This window comes from Diabrotica undecimpunctata, chromosome 4 (genome assembly GCF_040954645.1).
Source record: "Diabrotica undecimpunctata isolate CICGRU chromosome 4, icDiaUnde3, whole genome shotgun sequence".
NCBI classification, from domain to species: Eukaryota; Metazoa; Arthropoda; class Insecta; order Coleoptera; family Chrysomelidae; genus Diabrotica; species Diabrotica undecimpunctata.
This window is the reverse complement of record NC_092806.1, coordinates 143,434,695-143,443,645: the sequence shown is the minus strand read 5'-3', so window position 1 is coordinate 143,443,645 and position 8,951 is coordinate 143,434,695. Positions and strand designations below refer to the sequence as shown.

Below are 8,951 nucleotides of genomic sequence, written 5' to 3'. Positions count from 1 at the left end.
CTATGGGAACCAGGGGAGCACTTTTTGCGCTTAACACCCTATTACAAAAATGCCGTGACCAAAGAAAATATGTATTTGCATATTTCGTGGACTTCAAAAAGGCATTCGATAAAGTACAGCATGTAAAATAAATGCAAATACTAAAAAATATCGGAATAAATGACAAAGATATTCGTGTCATTAAAAATTTGTACTGGGATCAAACTGCTATCGTTAAATTGGAGATAACTACACCGATGAAATCTCCATACAACGAGGAGTCAGACAAGGTTGCATTTTGTCGTCAACATTGTTCAATGTTTACTCGGACCAGTTATTTAAAAAGGCTCTTGAGAAACAACCATATGGAATGAAAATCAACGGGGAACTACTTAATGTGATTAGATATGCAGACGATACAGTAATTCTGTCAGATAATATTGAAGTACTCCAAATTCTGCTTGATCGTATTCACGAGATAGGAGAGGAAATGAGCATTAAAATAAACTCAAACAAAACCAAATTTTTAGTGATGACCCACATCCCGATGCAAAGCTTTAATTAAACGGAGATCAAGTTGAGAAAGTTCACAAAATGACATATTTGGGAACTGTGATAACGGAACAACTAGATCCAGACATAGAAATTAAACGTAGAATAGCACTGACTAAAACTACTTTTATGAAAATGAAGTCATTTCTTTGCAATAATCATCTCAGTTTGGAATTAAGACAAATAATGGTCAAGTTCTATGTTTGGTCCGTACTTTTGTATAGTGCAGACGTATGGACGCTAAAAGTATCGATCATGAACAAAATTGAAGCATTGGAAATGTGGGTTGATAGACGAATGCTAAAGATACCTTGGACAGCAAGGAAAACTAATGAAGAAGTACTAAGGAGTGTCAATAAAGATAGAGATCTGCTAAACACTGTTAAACATCTAAAAATGTCTTATCTGGGACATACAGTAAGGGGAAGTCGATATAAAATATCACAACTAATCCTTAAATGCAAAATAGAGGGCCATAGAGGTGTAGGAATAAAACAAGTTTCTTGGTTAAAAAAAATTCGTAAATGTACACAGATATCAAATACAGGACAATTATTCCATATTGCAGAAGATCGAAAAGCCTTCGCAATGGTAATCGCCAACGTCGGATAATTCTGATATGGCACGCGAAGAAGAAGAAGCTAGATGTCTGGAGTTAGAATTTTGTAATCGAGAATTATGGCCCTCTTATCTCGGAAACATTTTAATGTGTGATTTAAAGTCAACACGTCTCTCTTGACTTATTTTGTTCCATGGTGTATGTTTGCCACTTGATTCGTTCGCAGAAATCCTTCCTTGGATAGTTTATTACACACCTTATTAAATCTGCAATTAGTTATTCCTAACAGTTTCAAAAAAACGTCCTGCTAACTCTAAAGCCCATCAGGAGCATTCTTCGTGACAGTGTGCCTCAGCTTTTACTCTCTTGGGAGGGACCTTCTTAATGTAAAAACCAATGTAACTTTTTTGTAACTCACCTGCAATCGTGCTTCCAACATTCCATTTCCCTGTTTTTGATAGTTTTCTTTTTTTTTGTTTTATATTTATTTTCACTTGTTCTTGCTTCCTTTGCCTTCGTTCTTTTTTATTCTTCTTCTTTTATTTGCCTTTATCGCGTTGTCTTGGGCGTAACTAAAAAATCTGTGTTATTTTATGCACGTGAATTAAACAATGTAAAAACTTTACTATGAGCCGGAGCTGACGTCACTTCAAAGCCACTATTTGATACCAATTTGTCAGGGTTGAGATTATCGCCACCTTCCTCCTCGGATAAAAAGTCTAAAGTTGGTTCATAATATTCACAGTCCGTATCAGTTGCATAAATATGGATCCGAATCACTATTAGAATCATAATTATCAGGTTTATAGACTTGCAATCCTGCAAAATATAAAAAAAATTGTATGAGTTAATGTTTGCAAAAATCAACTAAAAATTTATTTTAATAAATGTTTGAATTAAATGTATGATAAATTATTATTGTCTTACTTTTAAAACATTTACGTGGAAAACCGCTATTGTTTTTATTCATTTTAAAGTTGACAAAATTAAATTTACACCAGAACCTGTATTAGCAATATAAAACTAAAACAAAAGTCCATAACCTACATTATAATATTTTTACCGTCAAAGGGTTTACGTTTGGAGCTAAAACGGTACAAGTGTGCTTGTACCGGTAAATGTTTCTATATTTTTAATTCTATGTAATTCTCACTAGCCAAGAGATTCAGGTACAGACTACAGGTACTAAATTCATTAGGATCCTTATGCCACTATGTACCCCTTTGCTTCTAACCCCTTCAAATAAATAAAATGAGTATTTTATATATTTATATTTTTCTTTTCAAGAATAAAATCAGAGGTTTCTTTTTATGACGCAATAAAAGGGTTCTGCTCTTTTTTTTATTTAAATTTGAGCTAAATTGTAGAATTAATAGGCCCTAAAGTAATATTTTAATTAAAGTAAATTTATAAATAATAACATAAACTTTATAACCTGGCTTATTATTTTAGCTTTAATAAATTTATCCAGAAATATTATTTCTAAATGGTAACAGAATAAATAATATATAAACTATCTAGATGAAATATGTACATTTGTATATTCTAGAGAGAGTATGCTTATGAAAATTAGATAACTTCCCAAAATATGATTGGACCCAAGCAAATTGAGTAGAGGCCAAACTGACTCCAGCTCATCCAACCCTCTAGCAATCTAAAATCAACTAGTGCTTTTAGTCTTTGATATTCAAATGTTACCTGTTGAATATTGACTTATTCCGAGGATCAAAAATAAATGAACGTAAGGGCATTCACGTCCGGCTCGACACATTTGTCGGCTTCGACAAAAAAATGAGGGGAATATGTTAAACGTCGAGTTAGCGTCAAAAGTGATGCGGGCCCGTCAGAAGGGATATATTATGTATGCTCGCCACATCGTCTCATTCTTCCATGAGAGCCATAAAGGATTTTGCGATAAGGAAAACCCATTTCGTCCTAAAATCCGAAGTTATTTCCACTATTAGTGTACGTCGAGTCACATCGAGATCCTCTTTTGGACTTCACCCACGAAATGTAGCCGAGAAACGCTTGTATAAATATATTTTAAATTAAATAACTTTTTGAGTCGATTCGCTAGAGACGGCTATGCTTCTGCTTTTAATATGACATTTAAAGAAATTATTGGAAAATTTATCGCATTTTATAAGATGCCAGACGTGGTTTGGAAGTAACATGTCGAGAAAATTACATTTTTTGCCTTTTAGTAAGTTTACGTAAAAGCTTTTGACAAGTTTTTTAATATCATTTAAATATATAATTGTAAACTTGATAAATGTATAGCTTGATATATCGTGATATGTATAGCTTGTTAAAATTAAGAGCTCCAGAACATTTCACTTTTTAACTTTTTATTAAGCCTCACATGACCAATCGGGGTACTCGAGTTGTTTCAAAAGAATTCTTTTATAAAACAAAGTCATATAAAAATGTGTTTACAATATTAGGTTTTAAATTATTCTTAAAAATACTTTAATAATTTCTGTCAAATGTCAAATTTATTCTGTTGAAAGGTTATTGTATACTTACGACAAATAAAAATAGTCGTCAATAAAGCTCAAATTATAGTCAAAATCCTTTTTTTTTACTATTTTGCCCATTCGAAGTGTTTTTGCATATCTATTTTTTTCGAAAAATACTCCTATTTGTCCTTTTTTAATTAAATTTTACTATCTATGACATTCATCATACTACAGTAGTCGCCAAATATTAAGAAAAAAGGGCGCGCACTAATGATACTTCTAGCATGCCCAATATTGGTACATAACGTATAGAACATTGTGAAACAGCGGCCTGCATATTTTGGGTAATGCCATTGAATAAAATAAAAAACCATTATTTTTAGGTAATATATTTTTAACCAAAATTACTATAATAATTTTATTTTTGAGCTTAACTTAAACCCTACTCATCTTAATCATTTATTTAGAAAAAAGAATATTTTGTAACTTAACAGAAAATTGACTTGGTTGCTGTGTGGTATTGTACAAAAAAATTTCGAAATGATATTTTCAAGGACTATTTCTTTCTTTCTTTCTTTCTTTCTCCCCTTCCTTTTACCCTAACAGGGTGTCGGATTTGGGCTAGCTATTTTAATTTCCATTTACCCAGCTCTTCCATTCTTTTCTGTTTCCTGCCATTATTTTCAATTCCTCTAGTGATTTTTGTTTAAGTTTTCCCGCCTCTACTACTTACTGTTTCCATTTTTTTCTTGGTCTGCCTCTTTTTCTTTTTCCGATGTTTTTTGCTTCATAAATTTTTCTTGTTATTCTATTGGATTGCATCCTCATCAGATGCCCATACCAGTTTATTTGTCTCTTTGCTATTTTGTTCATTATCGGTTCCTGGTTGGCCATTTTCCTAATAGTCTCGTTGCTTAATATATCCCATTTTGTCTTTCCAACTATCCTTCTTAGATGTCTCATTTTCATTGCGTTTATCCTGCTCTTATGATTTTTTAGAATTGTCCAGTTTTCACTTGCATAGAGCACAGTCAGTATCACTATTGTGTTATATATTTTTATTCTTGTTTCTCGTGCAAGTTCTCTTTTTCCCATTATTGGGGCTAACGCATAATATAACTTGTTTGATTTCTTTGCTCTATTTGTTATTTCCCAGTCTATTTTTCCATCATTAGTTATTATACTTCCCAGGTATTCGTCAGTTGTTACTATTTCCAATTCTGAGTTTTTACATTTTATCTTTATTTGATTATCTTCCTTATCTTCTTTGCCGCTGATTATCATTATCTTACTTTTTTCCTCGTTTATCTTCATTTTAAGTTCTTCTATTTGTTCTACCCATATATCCATTAGTTTCTGCATTTTATTCTCGGAATCTGCTATTAGTACTATGTCGTCTGCATACATTAAGGACTCTATTGTTACCGGTTGTAATCTGCGGTAACCTATTATTGTCTGTAGTTGATTAGTTCTGACTCTAGTGTTTCTTATCAATTTGTTCATTACTATTATGAATAGCAAAGGGCTGAGACTATCTCCTTGTTTAATACCTCTCTTCCAATTAAATGCTTCCGATCTTTCCCCTGTTATTTGTACCCTTCCTTTTACCTCTTTGTAAGTACTTTCTATAATTTTTATCAATGCATTAGGTACGTTAATTTTCCTCAAGCATTTCCCTATAATATGTCTTTCTATCGTGTCAAATGCTGCTCTTAGGTCTATGAATGCTAATACTAGTTTTTTCCCCGTATCTATGCTTCTTTCTATTAGGTTTCTAATGATATATATGTTGTCATTTGTCTGTCTTCCCGGTCTAAATGCCATTTGTTCTTCTCCCAATACCATTTCTACTTCTTGTCTCAGTCTCTTCTCTATTATTTTCGTATATATTTTAAAGCACACCGATAACAGACATATTGCCTATAGTTGTCGCAGTTTACATGTTCTCCTTTTTTGTATATTGGCACGATGATATTGTTCTGCCAGTCTTTAGGGATTGTTTGTTTTTCCCACGCCTCTTTATATATTTTTCATAGCCAGTTTATTCCTTCTTCTCCCATGTATTTTACCATTTCCGGTTCAATTTCATCATCTCCACCTGCCTTGTCTATTTTTATATTTGATAATCCTTCTATTACTTCTTCTCTACTTATTTGCTCTGGCTCTGTGTTTTCTTCGCCTTCATTGATTATATTGTCTTCCTTTATCACTTCGGTATCAAATTTTTTCTGATCAAGGACTATTTAAATAAACTAATACAGAGTTATATATATTTTATTTAAATATATTACAACACAACTTAACCCTTTCGCTCATAGTGTCCTCATATGAGGACATAAAATTCTTCATTTTTTGTATTACTCGAACAACTGTGGTGAGAGTTTATTCATGTTGTCCCCATACAGGCACACAAGAAACTTTGATTAAAAACATATATCGCCACCTATTTGTGGGTAGAAGTACTACAAAACGGATTTGAAAATGTGACGTAGAAACCATTCTGGAACTTTCCTCTGACGTTAACAGAATATCAGTTGGTAACTTTAGCCCCGTATTTATAGTCGGTACTCAAGCTCGTGCTTGAGCACGTGCTCCGCCAAGTCGAACTTACGTCAAAGTCATGCTCAAGTATTTGTTGTGTTCTATAAACGATACTTCGGGTATTCTCGTACAAGATTGATCTCAAGCACGAAAATTAGGGATTTTAAGTAAATTTGATTGGTAACATCCAACAAAAAGAAGATTCTGTCAATTATTATTATTGTCACTAAACGATTTTTAGCGCCAAATTTAACTTTATTGAAGAAGAGGCATGTTGTGTATTAAAAAAAATTAATTTTTAATAAATTATTTTAAGATATGTAATATATTATAAAAAATATGCATTCGAGGGAATAAATTTCAGTTATGAGCATTTTTAGATGAGCGGAAATTGTACTAAATATGCAGTTTATTCAACAAAAGGAAAGGTGTTTATAATCCAGCTGGTAAAGAAAATAATACTGTAGAGAATAAAAGGATAGACGGTGCTTCCTTAATGAAAAAATAAGGGTTGTGAGTACAAATACAGCCTATTATATAACTGCCAGCCTGAGGCAGATATATTAAGGACTTCAGAACAGCTACGAAAAATGTAAAACAAATTGAAACAGAGGTAAAATACTTTTATTTATTTAAGCAAAGTTTTTGTCGTAGAAAATGCAGAGAAACAACAGCATGCTGGCTACAGGTGATGATCCGTTGAAAAAACCAAAGCCTGATGTAGTGCTGGAGTTTGTGAAAGTTGCTGTTCCCGACATATAGATATGTAAGCATCGACTGTCCCTGGGACAGCACAGTATTTGGAAGAGGTAAATTTACTATATACTCACACTTAGTATAATTGCAGGACAAAAGGATGCCCACCAGCTAGGAGGACATGTTAGTGTAATTACAATAACATCAGAAGTATCTGACTTCCTCCATTGCTTTTCCAGTTCAAAATAAAGACTTGTTATGTATGATAATTTTGATAAATCTTACCTGTACATTTAATAATAATTTCAAGTAATACTTGTAATATGACACCTGTTGTTCCTAGAGAATGTCAATGTTCTTCAAATGGTAAAGTAAAGTAATGGCTATTATAATTGCAAATAAAAAACATTTGCCAAAAAAAGGTTTGAATTATTCCAAAGGTTAATAGTAATCCATAGTAATGGATTTTTAAAACAATCATTTATATATAACTATTCTTATTTTGTACTTAATGTATGTATTATATTGAAAACTGTTAAAAATTCTAAATGTAAATACTAGTTGTGTGTATATTTTTTGGTCATTTTATTTAATGTATACTATGGTGGTTGTAAAGCGATTATTATATTATTTTATATTTAACAAGCATGATATTCCATTTTTTAGTTTTATAAATTGTTACTTTCAAATTTACTTATCGTGAAGGTTTATAAATATATTTTTAAATAAAGAATATTAATATTTTAAATGTGTAATTAATTTTAAATTTGATAAGGAAAGGTTTTATGAAAGGAATAAACACTTATTTAAAAGGAGGGAGACAACTTGAAATCAATAAAGATATACTTGCTTAAAAGATATACTTGAGTATAGTATAACTCTCATTTATTTTAAATTACATATAAAAAATACATTTTGACAAATAAAATAAAAAAGAATTACATTTAACATAATATAAGTATTCAATAATATATTCACATTCTCATGCATAACATTGTTGAATAAAAGTCTCCTAAAATTTAAACCTTGTTCCATATACATTAACATTTCTATTTACTGGCACATCAGTATTTTCTAGAAAATCATCATCACTATCAATATTTTCCTGTAAAGATATATTGCAGAGTACTACTGTAGCACTTATTATTGCAAGATATGTATTTAATTTCATTTGTAGGCCTCATTGCAGACAGGGAAACCATATTTTCCAGGTTCTAAATAGCCTTTTGGTAACCTTTCTTACATGTGTGCACTATTATATCTATTTTGTTGATCATTAGCTAAAAATATATCTCTATCAAATAACCTATTTTTTTGTTTAGCCTATTATCAATAAATACCTTGCTTTAATACTGGAGTAAGTAGATAGTGCCTGTGCTGCATGCATATTCACTATTCATAATAATTCACCTATTAATAATACTGGAATTTGTCCTGTTTCCATTTTCACTCTTATCAACTTTGATCAAATATTAAGCTGCCATGACTTTATCCTGGATGTTGAACAACAATATCCATAAATCATCGCAAAAAACAAAAAAAAATATTGTATTGGAAGCGAATTGAAAAAAATATAAAAATAAACAAACAAGTTAGGTTAGGATCCCGTGCTCAAGGCAGGTCGATCCGATGCTTGAGCACGAGCTGTCATTTTTGTGTACTCAAGCCCGATTTCGTACTTGAGATTCGTTTATAAAACACAAAAACGACTCAAGGTCGGCCTCAAGCATCGACCGATACTTGAGTACCGACTATAAATATGGGCCTTAGTGTTTTGTTTTGATATACTATAACAGTCGTGATATAGGTAGTAAAAAAGTGTACATTTAAGCCCAGATAATTAGACTTGACTAAAGTCATGCTAGTTTAAAATCCACACGAAATCTAATTTCCTGTAGTTGGCTGTATACCATACATCACATAATACTTTATTAAAAATCATTTATAAAAGAAATATAATTTAAAAACCCAATCGGACTATATCACAAAACGTTTTCGGAATCCATATTCCATCATCAATGTCTAGGTATACATGTTTTGAGCCACTAAATATGTGGTTAAAAACCCGTTAAAAATTGTTTGTTTAAATTTAGTTTACATTATATGGTATTAAATACTATGATGTTAAAACTACGAGTGGATTTGGTAATATGGCGACGGTTGAC

At 31.5% G+C, this 8,951-nt stretch overlaps 2 long non-coding RNA genes across 2 annotated transcripts; one reads left to right on the top strand and one right to left on the bottom strand.

Annotated features, from left to right (window-relative positions):
* Nucleotides 1–6,319: 6,319 nt before the first annotated feature.
* LOC140438475 (uncharacterized) lies at nucleotides 6,320–6,784 on the top strand. The gene is made up of 3 exons (XR_011950546.1): nucleotides 6,320–6,410; nucleotides 6,471–6,682; nucleotides 6,745–6,784. It is a non-coding gene; the product is annotated as an uncharacterized lncRNA (long non-coding RNA).
* Nucleotides 6,785–7,631: 847 nt separating this feature from the next.
* LOC140438474 (uncharacterized) lies at nucleotides 7,632–8,539 on the bottom strand. Its single transcript, XR_011950545.1, has 2 exons — nucleotides 8,127–8,539; nucleotides 7,632–8,066 (listed from the first exon to the last, which is right to left on the bottom strand). It is a non-coding gene; the product is annotated as an uncharacterized lncRNA (long non-coding RNA).
* Between the last annotated feature and the right edge of the window lie 412 nt (nucleotides 8,540–8,951).